General features: G+C 49.5%; 1 long non-coding RNA gene across 2 annotated transcripts; it reads left to right on the top strand.

Moving 5' to 3' along the window:
• LOC128123300 (uncharacterized) lies at positions 1–26,942 on the top strand. 2 transcript variants are annotated; one of them, XR_008222636.1, is made up of 3 exons: positions 1–230; positions 1,463–1,532; positions 22,408–26,942. It is a non-coding gene; the product is annotated as an uncharacterized LOC128123300 (long non-coding RNA). The 2 variants fall into 2 exon arrangements; XR_008222635.1 differs by lacking the exon at positions 22,408–26,942 and adding an exon at positions 2,006–2,409.
• The last annotated feature ends 1,031 nt before the right edge of the window (positions 26,943–27,973 follow it).

The raw sequence follows: 27,973 nt of genomic DNA, 5'->3' as shown, positions 1-27,973 counted from the left end.
TCAGCGTTATGAACTAGGCGCCCAGGAGTCCCTGCTACCCAGCTCTGGAAACAGGAGAAGCTGGACGCCCTGGTCATGTAGACGGTGGAGTGAAAGCCACCCACATCACTCTGCTTATGAAGCTCACAGGGTGACACCATCTAGGGAGAGTCCTCGTCCTTGCTCCCCTCCACTGGTGACTTTTTCTGCAGGTGTTGACAGTGACAATCAGGATTTCTATCTTCAGGGAGGTATGACCGCGCTCATGACAGCTTGTACCCTGGTGTTTTGTTAATACGTGTTTTGGGGACATTTCCTTTACCCTTGGGAAACACCCTGAATACTTGCTGTGGTTTAGGTGAGTAGGGCCTGCCCCCTCCTGGGCATGTATTGTATTCTCTTAGGCTGAGGATCATGAGTGTCTAGATTAGGGCTGAGGGACTCTTGTGGGAAAGCCAGCCTGTGCTGCCAAGTAGGGATGGAGGGATTTCTGGTGACTCCGTTTGATGTGTGGTTGTGCCTGAAAGTCTGATAGTTTTTGTTTTCTGCTAAAGATGGAAGCCAGAGCCTCACACACACTCAGCCAGCAGGTTATATAACTCAACACGGCAACACTTTTGTTATGATGGGGATGTGTTCGAGAGACACGCAGTTAGGCAATTTCATCACTGTGGGGACATCCTATACACTTACACTTATGACCAGACACTAGATTGTCCAGGTCAGTCACTACGCACGCCCTTTTGATGCCTTCAGGAGTGTGTGCAGTGAATCCAGATGGATGAGGCTGCTGAGAGCAGAGTGTGATGTAACACACTCGAAACCGACAGGAGACCTGGAGCTGTGACAGCCCCTTACAGTGCCAAGTACCGTGCGCAGGCCACGATTGCAGGTGTGTTGTCCTTTGTAAGACTGTCAGCCCTGCAGGTTTGCTCACACCGGCATAGCTACAAAGTGCAACCTTGCACAGCTGCACCACAGCAGACGTGGCCACAAAGGGTAAAGGTTTTCTCCCCCTTCCGTGATATTCCTATGAGACCACCATCTCACATATGGCCTGTCTTAGTTTCTTTTCTATCGCTGTGACAAGACACCATGACCAAAGCAGCTTATGGAAGAAAGAGTTTATTTGGGGCTTCCAGTTTCAGAGGGTAAGTCCGTAACCATCATGGTGAGAAGCATGGTGGTAGGCAGGCAGGCATGGTGCTGGAGCAGTAGCTGAGGATTTACATCCTGAGACCCAACTGTGAGACAGAGAAAGCTAACTGGGACTGGGACTGGCTTGTGAAACCTCCAAGCCCACTCTGAGTAACACACCTCCTCCAACAAGTCCACACCTAATCCTTCCCAAACAGTTCCACTAACTGGGGACCATGTATTCAAACATATGAGTCTATGGGGTCCATTCTTGTTCAAACCACCATATGGACCATTGTCATCTGAAGCAAACGATAAATTTTATCTTTTTATTTCCCCCCCTTAGCCTGCATCAAACCTCTGAAGCCTCCAAAACACAACTCGCTGCTGACTTGCCAACCACTTGGTGTAGTGAGGTAGGTAGTCATAATTCCTTGTCATTTGTGGAGGACAAGATGGGGATTAGGGAGGTGACTCACACTGCAAGTTGATGACCTTGGCTTCCAACGAGCATAAACACGTCCTTGTCCCTGTGTTCAGAGTATCCCAGAAAAACTGGAAAAGTTGGAATATGTAGAAAAGTACACAGAAGATCCTGTCACTTACAGATCACCATCCCTGACCCTGTGAGAGAGTTTATGGTCCATTCGAGTTTACACTCTGCATTTCTGTTGCCCCTGGCAGAAGGGGAGGGCTGTTCTCAGCATCTTCCTGAGTTCAGGGGGAAGGTGGCAGGCTCCAGGACACTCTGCCGCTGGGGGAGGAGGCTTCTGTAGAGCGCTGTCTTGGGCTGCAGCCAGGGAGGGCGGCGCCCCAGTGCCCTGGGTGACAGGCAGTTGGTATTCCCTCAGTCACGTCTTTGGGCCCCTCTTATTCCTGCTACCACCAGGTGGCGCTGTGGAATAGGGACCGGGTCCTCTGGCTGGGTGTGAGAGAAGTTCGAGCCAGGGAAGGATGCCAACTGTGACACAGCCGCTTAAAGTGTGGGTACCACTGAGGGTGAGTAAGGAGGGTGAGGGCCCTGCGGACAGAGGGGTGAAAGCGGCAAATCAATAAAGAGGTGGTCACGGAGAGCTGATAGGGAAGCAGGGTGAGGCAGAGAGGTTGTGGGGTTCTGGAGCGGCTGGGCAAGGCTTGCATCCAGGCTCAGGCCCAGGCTCACAGGGTAGTATGACGGCAACAGAAAGCTACCCAGAGGCTGGAACCCGAAGAGCTACTGAATTCCTGTCCACGGTTAAAGCATGTGTCAGAGACTCAGAGGCTGAGGCAGGAATGGGTTTGGGGGGCCAGCTCAAGGAAGCACCCTGTCTGCGGCAGAAGCCACACACACATGGGGTTCTCTGTCTCAAGAGTCCATCTCCAGCATGTCCTGAAGGCAGTGGTTCCTTCCTCCTCCGATGAATTCTAATATACCTCATGTGAGGAAGCCCCGGTTTAGAGGGGACTTATTGTGCACACGAATAGGGTGATGAGCAGGACCAATCAGGAAGAGTGATCGAATCTGGCGAGGGAAGGGAAGAGCCCTGAGCCCACTAAAAGTTTCTGAAATTTCGTCGTGAGATCTGGGGCCTGTCTGTGGTTTCTGTCCACCCTGGGTCCCTGCAGCCCCCCTCCCCCACTCTCTTGCTTCATGGGGGAGTGGAGGGCAGGGAGGTTGTTCCCTTAGCAGTTCTTGCTGCCTCACAGTTATCAGCGGTCTGACTTCACGTTCTGATCCTGCCACCTGTCGGAAAACTCCATATTGGGAGCCCTGCCCATGCCTAGTATCAGGTCTGAAGACTGGATTGTTCCCGTCTCCAACGCTGATGGGGGTATCAGGGGGGTTTTCACCACTACCCCCCACCCCCCACCCCATGGCTCACAGAGGAAGTGCAGGATTCCATGCTGGAGTCTCAGTGTATCCATCAGGGACTGCCATCTTGGCTCCTCTCCCCTCTGCCCAGCATGTTTTGGGCAGCCTTGAGATGGCCATGCACCACAGAGCACCATGAGATAGAAACTGAGGCAGACTGGGGTCAAGAGGCCCTGAAGGCTTTTTGGAGCAGGTGCATCTTGAGCTGGCCTTCAGAAAGCAGGTGCCCATCAAAGGTAATGTTAGAATCTGAGTACTAGGTACTTTGGACATAGCCTGAACTAAGTCTGGGAGGAGAGGGCATCTGCCTCCTGGCACGGGAAGAAGAGGCAGAAGGAAGGGCAGTTTAGGGGAGAGGAACACTGTCCCCCAAATCTGGAGTGCTCTGTCAGAGTATGTGTGCCTGTCTTGTCACGTGTCCAAGAGGTCTGACCCAGGGGCCGCCACCAGCTCAAGCCTGTCTTGGAGCTCAATGTTGGTAGACACCTACCAAGTACAGAGGTTGTCTGGTGGGCAGTGGCCATGGGTGCATCTGCATGGGCAGTGGATCCAGTTGCCTAGGTCAGAAGGATGCCAGTGTGGGCCCTGTGGTCTAGATGCTCCAGTGCCTCTTTCTGTCAGGGTTACTTAGCCGTTAGGGGCTCCATCAGGATGGGGCATGCAGACGAGGATGGAGGTGGAGCAGGGCATTGCCACGTGTTCAGAGGTACCACCCTCCATCAGTGTGCCCTGACCCCCAACTCTGGAAACGGTGGGATCTGCTTCAACTGCATGTGGTGTCTAAGGAGCCAAGAAACAGGCAAGGGGACCCCTGAGTGCAGGGTGTGCATGGATTCCTGATCTCTAGGACTAGGCATGGTTCCAGGACATGTGTACTTCTGAACAGGCAGCCTCCTGGGCACTGGTTAGGGTGATGCTAAGGTGGGGTCTTGTTCGAAGGCCTTTACCACTGCATAATGACCTTGATGTTCCCATCTGAGTGGACTGTGCTCAGAACGAGGTGCAGGATGGCATCATGCAAGTGTCCAAGACTCCACTGTCTTCTAATGGCACTGATCTCAAAGGGGAACAGGCACTTGCTGGTCCCCGTCATTCTTTGTGAGCACTGTGAGTTAGGTACCATTATGGCTGCAATGGGGTTCAGAGAGGTTGTCACCCAGCCTGTAAACACAAAGGCAGAGTCCCAAGGCAAGCTAGTCTTAGAGCTCAGTAGGCGTTCATTTGCTCATTAGATCCGAGGCCAACCTCTGCAGGCATCAGGCTGCTCTCCTAGGGGCTGTTCGCTAGTCTGCTCATTTTCTTGTCTGGAGTTTTACCATGCACATCTGTACTGCTGCTCCATGGGGAGCAGGTGTTTGGATAGTCTTGCAAAGAGGGTGCTCCTGGGACAGGAGAGCAGAGAGTGAAAGGAAAAACCACACGGAATCGGGTAGTGAGTTACCTTGCTTGCTAACCCCCACGCCCTGCGAGAGGGTTCCTAGAAACGTCTTTCCTCTTCCCCTTCTTCCTCCTTCTCCGGCATCACAGTACAGCAGCTGCCACCATGAGGTGATTGACTGTCCTGTCTTCGTCCTGTTAGTCACTGAATTCATTCACTCCTCCCAACAACCCCACGGTGGTGTAGGTGTTACTGTTCTCTCCACCTTACAGGCATCCAGACGGAGGCCTAGCAAAAGTCACAGAGCAAACAGAAGCAGGGGCCGTGGAGCAGGGGCTCATAGCCGCAACTCCCTGGGTTGCTTAGCAACCTGACCATGTGGAGAAGAACCCAGCCTAGCACAGCGCTCTCCTGGGTGTGTCTAAAGGGGGTTTCGAGAGACAATAGCTTATTCCATTGATGGATTCAAAACTGGAAGAAACTGAGAGGTGGTGGAACTATTGATGGGGAGGTCTGATGGGAAGACTGTCACTGGTTGCAGGTGCTTCTTGAGGGCTGTCCCTTGCCCTGGCTCCTTCCTGTTGCTGTTCCACTCTGCTTCCTGTCTACTATTACTAAAGAACTCCTCAGTCACATGCTCCCATGGCCATGATTTTCAGCCATGATGTCCTTTCTACCCAAGTGTACAGGGTCAAGGAAGCAGGGACTGAGCACTTTGAAAACATCAGCTGAAACCAACCTTCTCTTTCCGGACTTGTTCTTGTTAGACATTCTGTGGCAGTGATGTGCAAGTAATGACTATGTTCTCCATCCGCAGGGCCCAGCAACTTCAACAGTGAGTATCTGGAAACAAACTGTGTCAGTGGGGAGTGCTTGCAACCTCATCTCTTGCCATTCCCTGAACAGCAGCCTGGCAACCGTCTGCATGCCATTTCAATATCTTAGGTGAAGTCTCAGAGCCATCCAGAGGCGGTTTGAAGTGCTCAGGAAGTTGTGCAGAGGTCTGTGCGGATGTCCATTTTATAGAAGGGATGTGAGCATCCCATGAGTTTGGTAGCCTCAGGGTTCCTGGTGCCCATCACATGGGTACCAAGAGACAACCACGTTTGAATCCAGCCAGGGTGGCCCCCAAACATATGTACTAAGCATTTCTGTTTCCAGAAAGCCCTGATGCCATGCTGAACAGGGGCCACACTCAGGAAGGGTCAGTGCCATGCTGCCAGGCTGCACCTGAGGCCTTTTCAAGAGCAGCTCCTGGCATTATCCACAATAGCCATGCTGTGGAAACAGCCTCAGAAACTGTCAATGGGCAGATGGAGAACACATTGTAGGTGCATGGTGGAGTTTATTTAGCCATGGAGAAGGAAACGCCATCGTTCTGGGAAAGTGGGTGGAACTCGAGGTCACTGTGTTAAGCAAAACAGCCAGACACAGAGGAGCAAGATGGAATGTCATACCACAAATGTGGAAACTAGAGATTGAAGAAAAGAAAAATGACCTGTAAACAGAAAAGAGACTATCAGGGACCAGCAGGGGCAGGGCCAGGAGCACATGGAGGGTAGAATACAGAAAGATGGACGGACATGATTAATGCTCAATGCCTGTATGAAGATTTTAACAGTGCATCCATCCATTAGTTTGCATAATCAATACATATTGATAACTGTAACAAAGAGAAATGAGATGGGTCAAAGCTCATAGCACACACTCATTCGAAGACTTCTCAGACTAGCAGTTCTCACATGTCCTGACTTCAGGATCACTTTACTTAAAACTTAAAAAAAAAAAAAAACTCAAAAAAACTTAAAAAAACAAGTTTTAATCACGTAGAACTATTGAAGAGCCCAGTGAACTTTGTACGTGTGTGTGTGCGCATGTGCGTGCATGCGCTCTCTCTCTCTCTCTCTCTCTCTCTCTCTCTCTCTCTCTCTCTCTCTAGCTCTCTCACAAATGCATGTTCTGTGTCATGTGCAGATATCTCAAACAGTTGCCATGGTATAAGAGAAGTTAGAATTACTTTGTACATATTGTTATTGATTCATTAAATACTAATTTAATAATGAAAACACACTGATGTGAAACACAGTGTATGGAGGATGAAGGCTCATTGGGTAAGGCACTTGCCTGGCAGACATGTGGACCTGAGTTCCATCCCTGAGCACACATGGAAAAAGAAAGGCTGGGAGTGTTAGTGACCCTGTCGTCCCGTCAATGGGGAGGCAGAGGCAAGAGGATTCCTGGAGTTCAGTGGCAAAGCCAGTCTAGCCAAATTGGCAAGCTCCAGGTTCACTGAGAGAGCCCGCCTCAAAAAACAAGAGGTGGAAAGGGACTGAGGAAGACCCTTGACATTGATCTCCTGTCTCCTGATAAACACATGTGTGTGTGTGTGTGTGTGTGTGTGTGTGTGTGTGTGTGTGTGTGTGCCACACACAGGGTGTGTGCATACAGCATATAAATAGTTATTTAAAGATTTTTTTTTTAAGGCGCTGGCCTTGGTCCCAGGTCAGATGTTTTTGCCATGTCTGTTAGGCGGAATCCTACAGCTTTCCCAGGGTTCCTAGTACCTCCCCATCCTGCCCTGCCTCAGGTGATGGGGTTCAGTCTCTGTTCAGCAGTGGCTTGGTTCATTTCTGGTCTGGTTCACTTTCATGTTGCCCAGCTCACTTTCCTGCTGGTGTGTGCTGAGGCTGTGACCCAGCCAAGGGTCCCATGGGATGGTGTTTCCGTGAAGATGGACACAGTGTGGTGTGTTCTTGGCTTCTGGATTCTGACTTGCTCCTATGCCATGGTTTGGATGGTCTTTAACAAAAGTCATGCTGAAATGTAGTGCCACTGTGCAGTGAAGAAGTGGGACCGTCGAGAGGTGATGGATTAATAGTGCTGTTGTGGAAGTTGGTCCCTTTTGTTTTCACACTGAGACTTTCTCACTACAGGATACCATCTGCTAGGTTATGACATAAAGGGGGGAGCCAGGGGCCAGCACCACCTTGGCCTTCCCTGCTTTAGAATTATGAGAGGTAAGTCTCATCTTTGTAAGTGACTCAGACTCAGGCATTCTGTGACAGTAGCAGCAGGATAAAGATGCTCGAGTTTTCCTCCCAAGAGGAATGTGTGGGGAGTGTGTCACGAGTGAGAAGGGACTGATTCCAGCAGAAGTCCGTGCATGGACATAGTTAATGGACTGTCAGCCTCCTCACCCTGTTCCTAGTGCCTGGCTTCTGGCTCTGCCTGGCTTTCCTTCTCCTCTGAGCCCTCCTGAGCTGACTTCCAGTCTTGAGTGCTGTGAGCTGTGTGCAAGGTCCCATCTCCTGCAGGGTTCAGGCCTGGCCTCCACTGCTGGCGCAATGCCTCATCTCCTTATCTCACGGGGACTCCCAGAGAGCCTTCTCCACATCACAGTCACCTCCCAGGTGTTACCATAGACCCCTGTGCCCTCGAGGCAGCTCTGAGGAGTCCTTCCTTTCAGATCTTGTAGGATGGCGCATGCCTTATGGTGGCCCCTCCTCTCTGCTCTTTCCTGCATAGCTCCAGCCTGACAGTGGTAGCTCCCAGGAGCTCTCCCCTGCAAACCGCTGTCTGTCTCAGAGCCTGTGTCTAAAGACACACAGTTAAGGAGAGTCTCAATCACAGGCAGATGTCCTTGGCCAGCTTCAACTGCAACCTCTCAGGTCCCATAGTCTGGGTCTCAGGTCCCCTCACACCACGCACCCTCAGGCCACATGCCCTGGTATTGTGGGGAGGGACAGCATTCCTGTTTGGGTTATGTGGACTGAAGAGAGTTGCTGGCACTAACGTTATTACTAGAGGCAGGTAAAGCCGAAGTAAGCTGTTGGATGCTCTCCCACCTCCAGTCCCCCTGGCCTGGTTTAGATTCTCCCTTCTATATTGCTCTGCCCACATTTCAAACGCCCAAGACCTATCAACTTTGAGTGTTACAAGAAAGGATCTGGAACAAGTCATTCACACTTTAGCGAGATTTGCATTAATCTGTTTCATACGTTCTCCATATTCCTAGAAGGAGGGCATAGCAAATGGTAGAAACAACCCGAAGACAGCTTGGATAAGGCAGGAAAGCTGCTTCTCAGACACACCAATAGTTAGGAGGAAACAGTGCCCAGATGGGAGAGGCTTCCCTTGTCACTAGAGGTGCGCATGCGGGTGTGAGGGAACTGGGTGGATTGCTGTGGGAGAGGCAGCTGAGGCTGGGGAGTCCCGGGGGAGCTCCAAGAACACACCTTAGAACCTAAGTGCATCAGCCCCTGTACCTCTGTACCATGCAGGGCCCTGGAAGGCCCCAACAGGAAGGGACCGGTTTGCCATCCTGGTATAAGCCAATGACAAAAACGTCAGAACTAATGTCTATTTATTTAAATTTTTAATGATTTATTCATTTATTTTTTGTGCATTGGTGTTTTGCCTGCATGTGTGTCTGTGTGAGGGTGTCGGATCGCCTGGAACGGGAGTTACAGACAGTTGTGAGCTGCCATGTGGGTGCTGGGAATTGAACCTGAGTCCTCTGGAAGAGCAGTCAGTGCTCTTAACTGCTGACCCATCTCTCCAGCCCCCAGAACTAACATTTAAGTTGCATTTTAGACCTTCAAATATTTTCCCGTGCATTGCCTGTGCTCCTTTGGGAAGCTCTGCAGGGAGGTTATTGCAACTTGCAAGCAAGAAAAGCCATGCCTGGGGGATCTCAGCCAGGGGTGACTGGAGCAGGGCCGCTGCCCCTCCATGCTGCCGTGCTCAGGTGTGGGCTCCATGGGGAAGCCTGGAGGATGCTTCCAGGAGTGGGGAGTGCGGTGCGGGCAGGGCTTCCCAAAGTCCCAACCATTTGGGCCAGAGCTGCCAGTGTCATCCTGTGACCCTTCTGAGAACAGTGGGCGGGGTTGTCCTGCTGTGTTTCTGAATTCAAAGTATTTTGCCAATCTCTGGGGAGGAGGTGGGGCACTTGGGACAAGCCTGCCAATTGCCTCTGAGATTGTTTCCTGGGACTTTCCTGAGCTTTGGACTCAGCCATTTTCCTGGCCCCTCTTTTCCTTAGCTTTGCTTCTCTTTGCCCTCTGACCTCTGCCCTTGCAGTCCCAGCTCCTTTCACGCCTTGATGATTCCAAGTCAGGAAGCATTCTTGGAAGCTCTGCCTTTGGCGTGGAGTGGCACCAGCTGGGACAGACCCTTGGGTTCCAGCCTCGGGGCTGGCAGCTTGTGACCTGTTGTCTGTCAGCTGCTGCAGCAGGAGGGGATGGTGGGAGGTGCGGGACAAACCCTTCTGATTGCGTAGCTTTGACCTTGTACCTTTGACCCCTCCTCTGGTTTTGTGTATATTTGGGAGATATATTCCCAACCCCCATCAAGCACATTTTCCCCTACACACACATTCTAAGATGTGGATTATCCTTCTTAGCTTAAGGGCAGTGCTCTGTGGCTTCTCTTAGCCACACCCTACTGCCAGCAGCTCCAGCTCTTGGGGCCATTCTGAACTAAAATAAAGCTTTACTTGAGAGTGTGCGCCATGGTACTGGGGCCGTCAATAGCGGAGAGACTCTCGAGTGGGTGGGTATGTAGTTAGGGCATGCTGGGAGAAGGCAGGCTTCAGGCCTGGGGCGTGGTGTGAGCTTTGATCATGCTACCTGGAATGTGTACAACTTAAGACTCAGGAATTGCTTATTTCTGGAATCTTCCATTTAATATTTCAAGAGGTATTTGACTGCAAAGAACTGAGAATGGGGAGCAAAGCGAAGGATAAGGGGGGGGCACCGGCAGCCCACAGGTGGGGACAGAACAGGAAACTAAGATGTCGTGACTTAACGGAGAAGGAATGGCCCAAGCTTTGCACAGGTGTCCTGTGCCAGGACCCTGACTTGCCACAGAAGCCTCTGTAGCCAGCGGTATTTCCAGTTACAAATGGTAAACTGAGGTTCTCTGTGGGCAATGACCTGCCCAAAATCCACAGTTAGTCAGGAGGAGCTGGGTCACCCCAACTCCATCTCATACAAGGGCTCCAGTGTTGTTTCCAGTCCAGACCTTCTGAGTTCCAGACCCTTCCATCAGACACCCCTCACAGGTCTGCCTAATCCTGGCCACAGTGACCGTGACACAAATGAGGTCGATGAGAACCTTGGGAGGAAAATCTTTTTTCCCCTGCGAATGCCAGCAGAAAGAGGCTGTACGCCTGCAGCCAGTCTCCTGGGATGCCACGTGGCATCCTGGAATGAGGCTGGCACAGAGGAACACGGAGCCGCACACAGAAAGGAGGCAACTGAGTCTTCACGGTACTGTCTGAGCCCGGATCCAACTATATCTGAAGCTGGCATCTGCGACCTTCTCAGTGGAATGAGCCAGGAGTTTCCCCTTCTTGGCACAAACCAGTTTGGACTGGATGGGTGCCACTGGCAACCAACGTCACTTCATATAATTGCCAGAACTTGCTGTAGTTCCTATTGAAATGATTTTTATTAGCTCGTTCCTTTTAAAGTACCGTGTACACACAGGCCTCCCCACGGGCATTGCCCCTTAATTTTGTTGTATTATCTCCAGGCTGGTGGATAAATTTGTTTTGACTTTTTTTTCCTTTTAATTTTTGAATGTATGAATATACATTTATATACACCCATGCACAAAGCTTTTGAGTTCCAGAGAATAGCCAGAACCTTCTTTTGTCTTTTCTGACTGCATCACATGTGTGAGTGTCTCCACTGTCCCCCCAAACTTTGTGGGTTCTCATCTGCCCTTGTGTTTGGCTCTTGATGCCTTTGAACTACAGGCAGAGCTTGGACTGACAGATGTTGAGTTTTGGGATTCCTCCTTTACCTTGGGGCCCCTGGTGTAATATAGGATGCCAGATGCCAGTGTGGGACACTGTGTCATGTCTGGTTTCTGCTCACCTCTGGGAGATGCTCTGCGGTTGCTAGGCAGCAGCCAAAGGCTCAGCCCTTCAGCTCTCTCACTCTCCTGCCTCCTTCCCTCTCTCCCTTCCCTTTGGCTTTTGAGACCCGGTTTTACTATATAGCCCAGGCTGGCTTCTGGCTCTTGAATCCCTTGCCTCAGCTTCATGAGTTCTGAGATTGCAGGCAGGCCTGGCTCCGGTACTCCTGCACTGTGCTTTATTCTAGGGGTCAGGCAACTGAAGACCTCTTCCTCAAGGTATGTTCGGGAGTCTAGGCAGTGCCCTACAGAAGGGCCGGCTTGACTTGGGCCGGCCTGCCGTGGGGTGAGCCCTTGCCGTCAGAGATGTGATCACTTGCGCTTTCACCGTCCCTTGCTCTGCAGCAGTGTGAGCCTCCGGGAACTGGAGGCTGATCTTGTCATTCTGAACCACACAGTCCAGAGTGACAAGATCCCTCCTGCCTCTCTTCCTCCAGCAAAGGGGCAGCACAGCAGATCTGTGTCCCCCGACCTGGATCAGTGGGTGTCAGAGCGGCACTGAGGCGGACAGAGTCTTCAGTTCAGGAGGTGAATAATGGGATGGGGCTTTGCTGGACCGTCGAATGCGCATGTGTGCTTCCGTGCTCATCTCTGGCCTTAAGAGGCTGCAGTGTGGGTGCGGCACCTTTGAGTTTCCCTTGGACAGACACACCCCCTCACCCTCCAAGGGCCAGGTGACCTTGACAGTAAAGAGGGAGGGGAACTTGTGCCTGCCTGGAGCCTAGGTCCAGAGACTGTGGTATGAGGCTGTCTCCTGCCCTCTGTCCTTCAGATGTCTATGGCCCAGTGGTCCTCTCTCTTTTCTTCCAGGGCAGCCGTGTCTGGATCTTCATCTGGACAGATCTCAGACTCCGAGATTCGTGTGGGTGTGGCCTCTAGCTTGTGGCTCCACCTGGCCAGCAGAATATCATATCCTCCAGGTTGCCGCAGAGAGCATGCGTTCCAGGCTGGACTGATGAGCATTGGGGAGTCTTGCTGTCAAAGTTTTCAAACACTGATCTCAATGTGACCATCTCACACAGACTTCTGGACTGGGGCCCATCTGTCTGCAGGACTGTCGTCCTGAGATGAGGGGCCCTATGGTAAGAGATGGCCACAAACATCGGCTTTCCTATCAGCTGCTCAGTTTTGCTTCAGGGCTCTGGGCCCTCTCCTGCATCTTGGAGCCAGAGGTTGAGGTGGCCATATTGCCTCTGTTCCTCCCTCCCGCCTAGGTGCATGCTTCCGATAATACCACCTGAAGAATTGCCCTTAACTTTGTTGGTCACTCAAGCGATTTATTTTAGTCCATATTTTAAGTTTTTAGCGAACCAATGTGTGCAATTAACAACATTAAATATGAATCTTAGCATCAGAGACCCACATCCTCCACAGCTGGCTTTATGGCTTATGAGACTGAAGTAGTGTTGAAGCAGCTCTGGGGAAAGGCCATAAATGACAGCTCAGGAGCATCTTCTCTCTTCCTTGCCTCTTATCTTCCATCTTGCTCGCTGGCGTGTGGATTTGATGAGCCAGAGCAGTGCTATTGCTGCATAAAGCAGCGGTGTGGGAGGGGGCGCCAGGAGCCCGCCTGCCTTTGCGAACTCTGTGGGGCAGCGTGGCGTTGCCAGACTGTTACTCAAGAAAGAAATACGTTCCTGTTTTAATGAAGGGATTTTGGTTCGGGTTTGAGTTTCTTTTTGCGGAGCTTAACTCTAGAGACGGAAATTGTGACATCATACCCCGCACCTGCGCACATCAGTCCGGCTGGCAGAGACGGACAGCCCTTCTGCAGCTGGGCTGCATCACTGACCTCCAGGTGCTGCTGCTCCGCACAGCTGCTGCGTCTCGGTTATCGGCTTATTTGATTTCCCACGTTCTCTCTTGTTTTCCTCCCAGGGAGCACTGGGATTTAGTTTTCTTTTCATCTACCATCCCGCTGCACACTCATTCTACCCTCCCGTAGTGTGCTTCTCCATTATTTTTCTAGTTTCATCATGAGTAATTTAAATGTTTATTGCTTAATTGTTTTATATTTTCTGAGATTATAATTACATTATTTGCCCCTTCTCTTTCCTCCCTTCAGACTTTCCCATGTATCCCACCCCCGACTCCCTTTCAAATTCATGGAATATGGATATGTGTATACATATCTCCATGCATATATATTTCCACACACACACACACACACACACACACACACACACACACACACACACACTCTTCTCAGTCCATATAATGTTACTTGTATGTATATATTTTTAGGGCTGACCATTTGGTATTGAATGACTGACTGGGGGCTCTTCCCCAGGGAAGACTGTTTCTCCCATTCTCAGCACTGCTTAGTTGCCTGTAGTTCTTTGTCTAGGGTTGAGGTCTCACGAGCTTTCCCCTTCCACATTAGCATGCCTGTGGGCGTTCTTGTTTAGGTCGTGCTTAGGCAGCCACGCTGGTGAGACTTCATGGGTGTGGTTTTTGACACTTCTAGGAGACGCAACCTCACAGCAAACTCCCTATTCCTTTGGCTCTCATAATCTTTTTTTTTTAAAGGATTTATTTATTTATTTTTATGTATGTAAGTGCTCTATCTGCTTGTACACCTTTATGCCAGAAGAGGGCATCAGATCCCACTATAGAGGGTTGTGAGCCACCATGTGGTTGCTGAGAATTGAACTCAGGACCTCTGGAAAAGCAGCCAGTGCTCTTAACCACTGAGCCATCTTTCCAGCCCTGGCTCTTATAATATTTCCGATCCCCCGCCCTGAACCCTGCCACTTCTGCAATAATCCCTGAGTCATAGGTGCAAGGGTTGCCTTCATCCATGTAGATGGATCCGTTGGGACTGGGTTCCTTCCATAACTGCATTTTGATGGATTGTGGGATTTTTTTTTTTTATTTTTATTTTTTGTAATGGTCCTCTTCTGTTACAAAGCGAAGTTCTTTGATGAGGGCTAAATACTGCACTGATAGGCTTTTATAAGAGTAACTAGCCGGGCGGTGGTGGCGCACGCCTTTAATCCCAGCACTCGGGAGGCAGAGGCAGGCGGATCTCTGTGAGTTCGAGGCCAGCCTGGTCTCCAAAGCGAGTACCAGGAAAGGCGCAAAGCTACACAGAGAAACCCTGTCTCGAAAAACCAAAAAAAAAAAAAAAAAAAAAAAAAAAAAAGAGTAACTGTTTAGAGAGTAGCTGGGGATTGTGATGGTTTAGTGAAGTGGTGGTTGGTTGCAGGTGCTTTTCCAAGATCCTTGACTTCACTAGCCCAGGTAACTGGCTAGGCTTCCAGTAGCAAGTGTGAGTTCCCTCTTGTTGAGCTGCTCCCAAGTCCAGTTAGAGAGTTGTTGTTTTCCACCAAGATGTGTGCGCCGCCGCTGCACCTTTAGGTTATCCTGCCGCACTGGCTGCTGATGGGGTTCACAGGTGTCACCGCTGGGGAGGGAGGGCTGTTGGTTGTCTCCGTTCTTCAGAAGTTTGCATGGTGCCTTCTGATACCATGAACTAGTTCTCAGGAGGGGGCATTAAGGTCCGCTCCAGCTTGGGGCTGGGGTGGGGCCTCTGGGCCCTGTTTCTGAAGTGTGTGGTGTCTTCAGCAAAAGGGACTTACTTCGACCTCTCTGGAGTAACCCAGGGCAACAGCAGTCGATAGTCTGCAATGTTCGGGAGTCTCATGGACAACGCGGACAAATAACTCAGTAGAGGGCTTCTCACGTCTGCTGCTGGGGTTTTGCTAAGTGGTCCATGGTTCTTGGGGGGAGTTTTGTCAGCCCAGATGGGAAACTTTCCTTTCTACTCCATGTGTACTTACATACTAACTTCCATGTGTTATGGGTAGTTAGTAGTAGGAGTCCTCATGACTTGTCAGACACTCTTACTGCAGTTTTATCCTCTGCCCTTCTGCTTTATCTCTTTCCTCCCCCTCCCTAATTAGAGTCCCTGTTCTTCCCGGGTCCCATTCAGACCACTTGTCCCTTGCTGTCCCCTCTCCATTGTTTCCCCCTCCTCCACGATGTCCCTTTTTACTGTCCTTGTTTCTGAGATGAGAGAACACTCAACTTTTGTCTTTCTGGGTCTAGGTTATCTCACTCAATATGATCTTTCCTGGTTCCATCCATTTACCTGCAAAGTTCAGGATTTCATTTTCCTTTACAGCTGAATAGTATTCCGTAGTGTCTATGGACTACATCTTCATTAGCCATTCATCAGTTGAAGGACATTTATGTCGTTTATGTATTTCCTAGTTTCTGTGACTAGAGCAGCAATGACCGTGGCTGAGCAAGTGTCTGTGGAGTAGGATGTTGAGTCCTCTGGGGATATTCAGAGTTGGGATAGCTGGGTCATATGGAAGATTTATTTTTAGGGTCATATGGTAGATTTACTTTTAGCTATTTGAGAATTCTCCACACTGATTCTGGAGTGGCTTGAGCAGTGAGTGAGGGTTCCCTATCTCCTGAATCCCCTCCAGCATTTGTTATAGGTTGTTTTGTTGATCTTAGCCATTCTGACTTGAGTAAGATGAAATCTCAAAGTTGATTGATTTTCATTTTCCTAATTGCTAGGGACAATGAACATTTTTGAGACATTTTTTGACCATATTTATTTTTTCTTTTGAGAACTTTCTGTCCAGATCCTTGGTCAATTTTTTTGAAAATTTAACTTCTTTATTGATTCTTTGGAAATTTCACATCATGCATCCCAATTCTGCTCACCTCCCAGTCACCCCATATCCTCCCCTTACCCATGAAGCACCCCCACAAAAGAAAATAAAAAAATCCAACCAAAACAAAACAAAGCAACCAAGCAAACAAACACACAAAAAAGAACAAACCAACCAAATAAAAAAAACCTCAACAAAACAAAACAGAACAAAACAAAACAACCCTCTTTGCTTTCCCTTCTTTCCTGCCTCTCCAACACCTCTTCATTTGTCCTGGTGGTATTGGGAACCTCGGTGTGTCACACAGTACACTCTTTTGTCCAATCAGCTTTACTAGCAAATGTTTATTGCAATGAATCACTGGTCTGGTTCAAGGCCTTTGGTTTCTGGTACATCATCATCATCATGACCTATTGCTGCTACCCAGAGTCATGGAGGTCCTATGGGTATTGTTCCATAGGACCAGACCTTCACGAGCTCTAGCAGGTCCTAGATGGGGTAGGTGTTGGGGTGGGCCAACCCAAGGCCTGGCTGTGGGTGTGGGTGGTAGCTGAGCTGGTCAATCCGGGCCACTGGGGCTACCTGCCTCAGGCAAGGGGGTGGGGTCAGCTCCCCTATGCCCATGCTCTCAGGGTTGTTCACCCTCGCCTGTGGTGAAGGGTAGGGCCATCTCTCCTGAGTGCAGGGGCCAGCTGGCTTGCTGTAGTGTACAGCCAGAGGCAAGGCCAGCTTTCCTTGGGGCAGTAAAGGGTGGAATCAGCTCAGCATGGCCCTCTGATTTCATCTTGTATGGTTCCTATGGCCCCCTGAGGTGACTTGGGCCATGGACATCAACACAGACCCCAGCTGCACCTGGACCACAGACCCAGACATGGCCCTCAGTAGCAACTTGGGATGGGATGACATCCTGGCTCTGGGTGGAAGTGTTGGCCACTCAGGTTGGGATGGTTTTGGTGGCAGCATGGCTCCTGGACACCGCCAAGGCCTCAGGTTGCAGCCCCAACTCTGGGCTTCTATGTGACCTTTGGTGGCAATAAGGGACTCAGACTTCAGTACAGACCCCAGCCTCAGTAAGACCGTGGTCCCAGACATGGCCCTCAGCTGCAGCTCTCTCTCCTTGGCCAATTTTTTGAATGGGTCATTAAAATTATTTTTTATTGTTTTTTGAGTTCTTTACATAGTCTGGATATTAATTCTGTAACAGATGTAGCTGGCAAAGATTCCTTCCCAGTCTGCAGGCTTCCTCTTCACTGGACTGCTGGCTTTTTTAGCTGTGTGGAAAGCCTTTTAGCTTTATGAAGTCCCAGTTGTTAATTGTTGGCCTTAATTCTTGGGCAAGTGAAGTCCTATTCAGAAAGTCTTTTCCTATACCTACATTGTGCTGGTTACTCGATGTCAATTTGACACAAGCTAGAGTCATTGTAGAGACAGAAGGAAGCCTTAATTAAGAAAATTCCTCTGTAAGATCAGGCTGTGGGCAAGCTTGTGGGATCTTTTCTTAATTTGTGATTGATGGGGGAAGGCTCAGCCCATTGTGGGTGGAGCCACCTGGGCTGGTGGTCCTGGGGTCTATAAGAAAGCAGGCTGAGCAAGCCATGAAGAGCAAGCCAGTAAGCAGCATTGCCCCTCCATGGCCTCTGCATCATCAGCTCCCGCCTCCAGGTTCCTGCCTTGTTTAAATTCTTTTCCTGACTTCCTTCAGTGATGAGCAGTGCTGTGGAAATGTAAGTCAAATAAACCCTCTTCTCTCTAAGTTGTTTTGGTCATGGTATTTCATCACAGCAGTAGTAACCCCTAACTAAGACATACATCCTGTAGGGCACTGATATGTTTTCTTCTACAGTTTCAGTATTTCGTGTTTTGATCTTTGATCCACTGGAGTTAGGTTTTTTTTTTTTTCAAATTTTTTTTTAGTAATTTTTATTTATTTATTTATTTAAAATGTGCATTGGATTTTTTTGCCATGGGTTTCAGGTCCCTTGGAACTAGAGTTACAGACAGTTATGAGCCTCCATGTGGGTGCTGGGAACTGAACCCAGATCCCTTGGAAGAATAGTCAGTGCTCTTAACCACTGAGCCGTCTCTCCAGCCCCCTGGAGTTAGGTTTTGAGCAAGTAATAGACACAGGTCTAATGTTATCACCATATCACTGTCCACACCCAAGCTAGGCTCAGACCACAGGGAGTGCGTCGGATCATGTGATATATGTATGTACATGAACATGTTCATGTATATGCACTGGGGCGATTGTGCATGCACATTCAGAGGCCAGAGGGTGTCTTTCTCTATTTCTTTCACCTTACTTTTGGAGACAGGATCTCTTATGGAGACAGGATTGCTCATGGAGACAGGATCTCTCATGGAACCTGTAGCTTGTTGATCAGTAGACTGTCTTCACCTCCCCAGTGCTACGATTAGGGGTGCTGTGCTGCTGTGCCTGGCATTTTATGTGGGTGCTGGGGATTGAACTCGAGTCTCCTGCTTGTAGGGCAAGAGCTTTAATGGCTGGGCTATCTCTCTCACCCCCTACGCTCTCTTGTGGAGTATAACTCTTGACTTACGTTTATTTTTTGAGACAGGATCTCACTATGTAGCCCTGGCTTTCCCGGAACTCACTATATAAGACCAGAATGGCTTGGAACTTTCATAGACCTACCTGCTTCTGCCTCCTGAGCACTGGAATCAAAGGCATGCACCACCACACCTGATGTCTCTTTAAATTTTAAGAAGTTAATATTGCATCAACTAAGATTTGTCTAATTTTCTTTTCCTCTGAGATTTACAGGAGAACTGACTATTCCCAAACATAAAAGTTTTAAGATTAGGATATAAGACATCTATGTCATTGCAGAAAATTCCCTTGTGTCCTTGTCCCTGGAGAGATAACCACTCTTTTGACTTCTGTCCCCATAGCTTAATGTTTTCTGCTTCTGAACCTGATGTGACTAGACTGTCCTGCCTCTCACCCCTCTCACTGGCTTCTCATACTCACACTCACACTTCACACACTCATACTTCACACACTCACTGAGCCATCTGTGCTGCTGTGTCTATGAGTTGTTCTTTCTTTTTCACTGCTGAGTAGTACTCCTTGGATAGGCATACCACATCCAGCTTCTCCATTCCCTATTTATAGATATTTCAGCTGGTTCTGACTTTTCATAAAGCTACTGTGAACACTGTTGTGTCAACATTTTGGTGTATGCATATTACTCTGATGGGAACCTGAGGGTGGGTTTAGAAGGCCTTGAGATGAGTGTATTTAATTATGTGGGAAATAGTCTGAAATTTTTCAGTGTAGCTGTACTTAGGTGACACAGTATAGATTTCTAGCAGTGTCACTGGCTTGTCAACATTCGAGATTGTCATTCCTGGCTTTCTCTGATCTGTAAGCTGTGCAGTAGCTATCATTGTGGTCTTGGTCTTTTCCTGGTGCCTGGGGATTTGAGGTCACTTCAGGTGCCCATTGGCCTTGGGACATCTTTCCTGAAATGCCTGTTCAAGTCCTTTGCTCATTTTTGGTTTAAGTTTTCCCTTTTTAAAAATCCTTTTAAATTATTATTGTTTTTATTTTATGTGTATGAGTGTTTTACATGTATCTATGCATGTACATATATATGTATGTGCCTCATGTGTGTGTAGTGCCTACAGAAGGCCAGAAGAGGGTATCAGATCTCCTATGACTGAAGTTCTAGATAGCTGTGAGCCACCATTGGATGCTAGGGACTGAACCCAGGTCCTGTGCAAGAATAACAAGTGCTTTTTAATGACTGATCCATCTCTCTGGCCCCATCTTATTTATTTATTTGTTTGTTTTATTATTTTTGGGGATTTTTTTGAGACAGGGTTTCTCTGTGGAGTTTTGGGGCCTTTCCTGGACTCACTCTGTAGCCCAGGCTGGCCTCAAACTCATAGAGATCCTCCTGCCTCTGCCTCCTGAGTGTTAGGATTAAAGGTGTTCACCACCACCACCTGGCTCTGGCCCCATCTTTAGTTTCCTAGAACTAATTTGATCCTGCTGTCCTATACCCAAACCCTGTGGTAGAATTGAAGTGATTACCTGTCATCTCCTCCATCTCTGGTTGCTAAAGGAGCTGCCTGGATCCTTCCCTCTATCCTGGCTAAAGCTCTCCTTCCAGGATCTGATGACATCTTTCTCTTTAGTTTACTCCTCATTCTGATGGAGCCCAGGCCAATGCCAGGAGCTTCCTGTGAAGCACCTGTGGGAATCTGCATGGCTGAGAACCACCCTGCCTGTTGGGGATCCGGGAACCGACTGGGTTTAAATTGCCTTTCACTTACAATGTGGGAAGGATTGGTCCTTTGTCTTCTGGCTCCCAAAGTTTCTATTGAAAATCAGAAACCACACTGACCCTCATCCTGCCTACGGGATGTTCTTTTCTCTTTGGAAGCATCTCTGTTTTTCACTTTATCTGTAGGAGTTTCAGAATTCCCCAAGTGTGGGGATTTTCCATGGCCTGGCCTGGGCCCCCTGGAGGCCTATTCTCCAGCTCAGTGCTGTTTCCTAGATAGCTTTGTCCCACTGGAGTCTGGATGCTGAATACCCCTGAGAGGCCATGTCTCCATTTGCTCTCTAGGGAGGCACTTCCCTGGAGATGGTAGAGATGGGGGAAGGAAGGTCACTGGGCAATGCACTGGGAGGGAATTGGGGGCCTGTTCTTTTTCTCTCTTGCTTATTTGTCACATGCCACCCACCGTTGTTCTACCATATGCCATCCACCATTGCCATAAAGTCCCCAGAAAAGGCCTAGAAGCTTCCAAAAACTGTGGGACAAACTATGTACCTTTCCTATCTATAAGTTGATTATCAGGTGTTTTCTTCTCCTCCTTCTTCTTTAAATGTGTGGTGGGGTGTGCTCTCCTATGTGCACATGTGTGTGTATGTACATGTGTGTGCCTGCAGTCGTGTGTGTGTGTGTGTGTGTGTGTGTGTGTGTGTGTGTGTGTGGGCGCGCACACGTGTCTGTCTGTCTGTCTGTCTGTCTATCTGTGTATGTGGAGGCCAATGGTTCATGTTGAGGGTCTTCCTCAATTGTTCTCCATCATACAGATTCAGGAAGAGTCTCTCACTTAACCCAGAGCTTGCTGATGCAGCTCGTCTAGCTAGCCAGTGTGTTTGGGGGCTTTCCTATCTCCACCTCCTGAGGTCTGTGATCATAGGTGGGCCATGCCTCCCCAGTATTTACACGGGTGCTGGTCCTCAAACTTGTCTGCAAGCCCTTTACCCACTGAGCCATCTCCCCAGCTTCTGAGTCACTGGGAGCCTTTGTTAGGCTTTCTAAAAGATCCCACTACATCAATGACTTGGGTGTGCCCATTGGTGTAGACAGCAGACCCACAGAGGCTGGCCTGGTGGGATACCCAAGTGAAGCACAGAGAGCAGGGGACTGTGCTGAGCTACAAGGTAGGCTGTGTGTTTTTATTTTTGAAGAAAAGTGGGAAATCCAGATTTTAAAGGCTTCTACATTCAGCAATCAATATGGCGTTAAAAAGAAAAATCAACTTTTAGCCGGGTAGTGGTGGTGCACGCCTTTAATCTCAGCACTCAGGAGGCAGAGGCAGGTGAATCTTTGAGTTTGAGGCCAGCCTGGTCTACAGAGTGAGTTCCAGGACAGTCAGGGCTACACAGAGAAACCCTGTCTCAAAAACAACAACAAAATCAACTTGTAAACTGGGCATGGTGTCTTGTGCTTGTAAACTTAGCCCCTGAGAAAGTGAGGCAGGAGGATTACCATGAGTTTGAGGCCATACTGGGCTACATAGTGTTCAGGCTAGCTTAGGTTATGGAGTGAGATCATATCTTTTTTTTTTTTTTTTTTTTTTTGTTTTTTTGAGACAGGGTTTCTCTGTGTAGCTTTGCGCCTTTCCTGGGACTCACTTGGTAGCCCGGGCTGGCCTTGAACTCACAGAGATCCGCCTGGCTCTGCCTCCCGAGTGCTGGGATTAAAGGCGTGCGCCACCACCGCCCGGCGTGAGATCATATCTTAAAAGAAACCACCCCACCTCAAAAGACCCCAAACAACAACAACAAACCCAGCATGTTAATCAACCAAAACATACATTTTGGCACAGTTTACCTGTGAGCTGCCTTTGGCTAGGCCTCTATGACCAGCCTCATAGTTTCCAAATTACCACTACTTTATTCTCTTATTTATTTTTCACACCAGCCCCATGAAGATGGGTAGAACCCATCATAAGAACTAAACATATTCTGGTGTGGTCATACAGGTTTGCAATTCCATCATCTGGGATGCAGTGGTTTGAAAGAGAATGGCCCCCATAGGTTCATATATTTGAGTGTTTGGTTCCTTGGGAGCTGAGACTTGGGAGCTGAGCCTTGGTCTTGACTGGCCCGCCTTCCTTCTCTCTCTTTACAAGGGTCAGGTGGCCCTGTGCTCGAGGTTCTGCCTGCCTGCCTCTGCTCTTCAGAGACCCTTCTCAGCCGTCCCCCAAGAAATCTCATACATGGTCAATTCTCTGTTTCCTAGGTTAATCTGGAATCACCCAGGAGACACAGGGCCACTTCTGGGCGTGTCTGTGAGGACATTTCTAGATTGGCTTAAGAGAAGAGGAAGACTCATCACGTGTTTCCTTTGGCTTGGGTCCTGGACTGAATAAAAAGAGTAAAAGAGAAAGCGCCAGCCATCAATCACTCTCTTCGCTTCATTACTGTGGATGCAACGTGACCAGCCATCCTGCGCTCTTGCGGCCATGACTTTCCCAGCAGGACGGACTGTACCCCCTCCAACTGTGTAGCTAAACCAACCTTCATCTTGAAGTTGTTTTTGTTATGCAGGAATGAGAATAGTGAGCATGCACTCAGGGCCCTCTAACCTTGCAGCTTTGGGGGCCTTGGGCCTGGAGGTAGATTTTGCCTCTCCCTAAGGGTGTCTGTGTGAAGAGCAGTGGTTGGTAATGGAAGCTTAGGACATTCAAGATTGGCAGGAAGGGGCTTCAAGGGTGGCCAGCCCCATTCCTTCTTCATAGCTGCTGCCATCATGAGGCGGAGCCCTCGCTGGGCCTGACAAGTATGAAGGAGGCACAGATATGGCAATACCACAGCGTTACCTCTACTTTGTAGTCTAATGAAAAACCAAAAAAAAAAAAAAAGTGAAGTGGTCATCAAAATGGTGTCTCTTTTTTGAGACACTTCGATGACTCAGAGTCTAGGGGCCATTTTCTATCACTGTTAGTAGGACGCTTTGCCACAGGTGGATGAAGACACCTCCCGACCCTTCAAGGGAGCTGGGGTTTAATGAATTGTCCTGGGCCCTCCTCTGCACTGTGTTCTGTGAGTTTCTCTGGGGTTCCACTCAGGATGAGGCAGGAATCTAGTGTGAATCTAGCACTGACTGGCTAGGTAGGGGGTGCTGAGATCTTCAGCCTGTGCTTTCCCTAATTCTCATCGCTACTCAAGGTCACCTGACCTCGGTTCTTGGAAGGGGACAAGAGGGTCCCTTTCTTCCCAGCTCCCCTGACAGTGGCTCCATTGCTGTCTCTGTCCTGTGGGGAGAGTGTTGGCCACTTTCTGCTTATTGCAATGGTTGTTGGGAACTCAACTGTTTCCATATTGGGCCGTGTGGGCTGTGACCTGGTGGCACTCAGCAATTCGCCATCTGAGGTGGGCACCAGCCCTTTGGGGGCCATGGCTGAGGAGACTTCCGGGGGCTCGGGGGCTGCCCAGCCCAGAAGACTGTCTCCATTTCCTGGTGTTATTCTTGGTTTAGAAACCCGAGCGAGTTCTCTGGCTTTTTGGAAAGTCACCCGCTTTCCCTGAGGAAGGATTTGGACCGCGTCCTGGGTTACATTTTACGCCATTGTGCCTTCATCAGGTCGCTTTTTAAAAATACATTTCTCTTCAGCTGAGTCACTTTCCTCCTCCTCCTCCTGACACTCCCGGGAGCCGGAAGGAGCCCTGCCCCGAATCCTTGGCTCCTCCGGGCCAGATCTTTTCCAAATGTCAAACTCTTGGGAACCCTGGCCGAGGGCAGAGTGGGTCCCGACCCTAATCTCTTTCCTCCAGTCTTGGCTGCTCTCAGCTTTCCCATCTCATAGAGAAGGCCTGTGAGCTGGCCGGGAGGACCCTGCCCTGGGGTTTCCAGGGAGGGCCTGGAGAGAAGGCTTCACTCCCAGCAAGGGCTCACACGCCCTTATTGAGCTGCCACAAAATCTCCTTAGTGACCTGTGAATCCCCAGCGTGGTTGAGCTACTCTGGGCCTGTTTGCTGCCCTAGTATGGAACTGGGATTCACTCAGAGCCCACACTTAGTAGGTCCTCAACCCTTCATGTCCACTTTCAGCGAATTCCCACTGTGGACCACTGCCCCTTTCCTCTGTCTCCCAATGACTTTGTAGCCTACCTTTGAGAACGGACCATAGGACAGAACGAAGACAGGGTGGGCTCATCCTATGGGTGTTCTGAGCTTTAGGCCTCAACCTTCCAAGATGGCCCAGAGATATGAGCGGTATCCTTTCTGTGGAGTTCCACGGTGTTCAAAGCATTTCCTGTGTACTGTGACTGTTCATATAGTGGTGGTCATTTGAAAGTCATATTGCCTTGTTTGGGAAGGAGGTAGATGGGAGGAGTTGAGGAAACAGACCGAGAAAGTTCAGCTGACTTGCCAGGGCCAGCCTCCTAGTGGGTCCTCATTTGTTCAAACTCTCATTTCTTTTCCTACTGCTTATTCAGAGGTGTACCAGGTGCAGGAGGTACAGGGTGAGTGGGTGGCTGCACTGGTACCCTTGTCCATGTCTCCTGACTCCAAGGTTCTCTAGTCAGTAATTTATTTAGTTGCTTGCTTGTTTATTTATTGGGCATGGGTGTGCACATATGAATGGGGATGGAGGTCAAAGGACAGCTTGTCAGAGTTAGTTCTCTCCCTCTGCCGTGTGGGTCCCGGGGATTGAACTCTGGCTGTCTGGCTTGGCAGTAGGTGCCTTTCCCCATGGAACCATGTCTCCATCCCTCTACCACATTTGAAAAATTCTAGCCCAGCAAAGTCAGACCAACAGAACACATCATGGCATTGTGTTAGAAACTGAAACTTCTTTGCTTGGAAAATTTGGCAGTTCTAGAAAAATTTTCTCATTCGTTCTCTCTCGTACAGGTAACTGCAAAAAATAAGGAAGTGAACTACATTCTGTCTTGATGGCATTTAGGTCCTGTAGTTATTCTAGTACCAAGGGTGAACTCAAACCACAGTTTGGATTTGAAGAAAATGCTGTAAAATCCACTAACCTGTCTTGAGAGTAGTCAGTTACTGTGGAAGAGGAAAATTACCCAGAGGCAGCCATGTTCTAAGAGGCCTTTGAGGATGTGGTGCAGAGGAAGGGATGGGATGGGAGCATTGAGGCGCCATCTTGTAGAGGACACTGGGATGTTGGGAGTAGAGTTTCCAGTCATTCATTACCTCAGGCAATGCCAGGGGAAAGAGTGTAATCATCCAGATGAGTTCCTTCCAAGTTTCTGACCCACAGAATGATAAGCTAATTAAATTAGCTGTCTGATATCTACTGCTGAGGCAGGAGGGTGAATTCTAGGGACTGCTCCTTCTGTCTGTACAAAGCTCTCTGCCCCTCAGCCCTTCCTGCAGTCACTGCTGGCCGGGAGGGCAAGCAGGTGGTCCCAGCGTCCTTCACATTGCTCTTCTTTTGCATGCCCTTCCCCCTCCTTCATTTCAGAATCCTAAAACTTTCTGGACCACGTGTGTTGGGACCCACTGACGGTTCTTCTGAGCACCCGGTGAGAAGCTTGGCGGCCTCTGAGAGCGACTCAGAGGAGCATTTCTCTTTTCCCCAAGTCATAGCTCATCCAGGCACATCTGATGTTCAATGGTGGCTATGTGTAGTCCCAAAGGAGCCATGGAGTCTGGGTCTTGTCAAGTGACAGGGTACATGGTGTTGGCATCCATTTCAGGCACGAATTCAAGTTGGCTCTGTGACTTTTCTTCTCTTTGGGGAGTGCGTTTTTTTTTCTTTTTTTCTTTTTGAGGAGTGATAAAACTAAACTGCTTATGCAAGCAGTAACATGGGACTCAAGTCCAAAGTTGCTTCCCTCTCTTCTTTGCTCACAGAAAAAATAATTCACATAAAAGCTGTTCGCTGGCCAAGGCTTGTCCCCTCCTCGGCAGGGACTTTCTTTTTTGTTGACTTCAGCACAAATTCAGATTTCTCTCTCCAGATTTTGGGGTGTGTCTCCATATCCCTTGGGGAACTTTGTTTAGACCCAGGCATATTTGAGGCTTCTTTGCTTTCTTTCTCCCCAAGATTAATAATCCAACCACGAGGGTTCAGGGAGGCAGCTGCCTGTGTGAATTCATTTGTGTGCATTAAACCCATGTGCTCATACCTGGGATGAGAGCAGGTGTCAGATGGAGTCACAGGGTGGCTGCATGTCACCAATGACACGAGTGGCCTCATCCCGAGGCGGGGCATAGTACGATGTGGTTGCGCCTCAGTTTCTTTATCTGTGACCTGGGGTTTGGAAATGATATCTGCTCAGCACCAGCAGAAACAAGAGCATATAAGTGGCCCTCAAGACTCGGCACCAGCCATGCTGAGGATGACTGTGGTGAGCAGTTGAGGGGAGCCTGGATGCTCAGACAGGACTGGCCTTGGAGTGGGTGTGATGGAAGGATGGGGAAGGGCTCATTGTGTGCTCGCACCAGCCACCTGCTCCCCAGGTGCTTTCCTCAGTGGCCTGGGGAGGTGGGGGGTATCTATGAAGTCCACATGCAGACACACGCTCCTCATCATGTCCGCCTGTGCCAACCAGCCCTCCAGTCTCTGCAGGAAGCAAAAATGAGAGCATCCATTTTCTTCTCTGCTCTGTGGCGAAATTTCACCAAGGCCGGTGCTCTAGAAATATATTTATTCTCTTCCCAGGCTGCATGCAAGGCCTCACCTGTTTTGAGTTCAGGCTCCTGCTCTCTAACTACATGGTTATCTATACCTGGGCTCCCCCTCTTCTTCTTCTTCTTCTCCTTCTCCTTCTTCTCCTTCTTCTCCTTCTTCTCCTCCTTCTTCTCCTCCTTCTCCTCCTCCTCCTCCTCCTCCTCCTCCTCCTCCTCCTCCTCCTTCTTCTTCTTCAAGTTAAACCATTTACATTTATCTATCTGTCTGTCTTGTTATGTCTGTGTGTACCTTTGGAAGCACCCCCACCCTATGTCACAGTGCACATGTGGACATTGGAGGACAGCTTTCAGGAGTTGGTTCTCTACTTCCACCAGGAGGGTCCCAGGGATTGAACTCAGGTCACCAGGCTTGACAGCAAAAGAGCCTTTCACCTGCTGAAACAATACGCTGGCCCACCTGGACTCCTTTGCCTGCAAAATGGGGACAGTAATTGAGACTGTGGGACTCAGGACCGGGTAATATTTGCTTGATATCCACAGGGATGCTGGGCATACCGTGTGGGCACCGTGGCCCTGCATGCTGTAGTGAGGAACAGCTCCAGCTTGGCTTTGCAGTGCTAGCCAAGCGTCGTGAGGGAGGTGGCGAGCGACTCAACATGTTCCAGGCCACCAAGTGACTACGCTGAAGGCAGGGGCTGCAGCCTCAGTCTGAAAGAACGGGCGGGCCGGCGTCGGAAGATGACAGCGGAGTGAGCTTTGAGAAGCGAGTTGGGATAAGGGTGGCATTTCTAGGCCCTCGGCAGAGAACTCCTCTTCCTCTTTGTCTTGGTGGCTCTGTGGGGCCTTGGCCAGAGTTCCTGGGATGGGGGAAGTCCTGGGAGGTGGGGCGGGGCTTCTTCACCTGGCTTCTCTCCCACAAGTATGAAGTATAAGCAATGTCAACAGCCCTCCCGTTCAGTTATCTCCCTTTACACCTCACATTAAGGCTCCCCAGAAATAATACCGCTCAAGTGCAAGCCGTTTATTGAAAACCTTTATTAATGCTTGAAGGAAAACAACACAGTGTGACAGGGCCCAGGCCCTGTCACCTAACTCCGCACAGAAGCAGACACTGACTTGGGAAACTCACGTGGTACTATTCTTCCTTGGGAGGTGGTGCCAGGAGCATCGTCTCCATGCTGTTTCCGCTCGTGTGTGAGGAC

Source organism: Peromyscus californicus, unplaced genomic scaffold (assembly GCF_007827085.1).
Source record: "Peromyscus californicus insignis strain IS unplaced genomic scaffold, ASM782708v3 Scaffold_3__1_contigs__length_106647218, whole genome shotgun sequence".
Lineage (NCBI taxonomy): Eukaryota > Metazoa > Chordata > Mammalia > Rodentia > Cricetidae > Peromyscus > Peromyscus californicus.
This window is presented reverse-complemented; position numbering and strand designations above follow the sequence as displayed.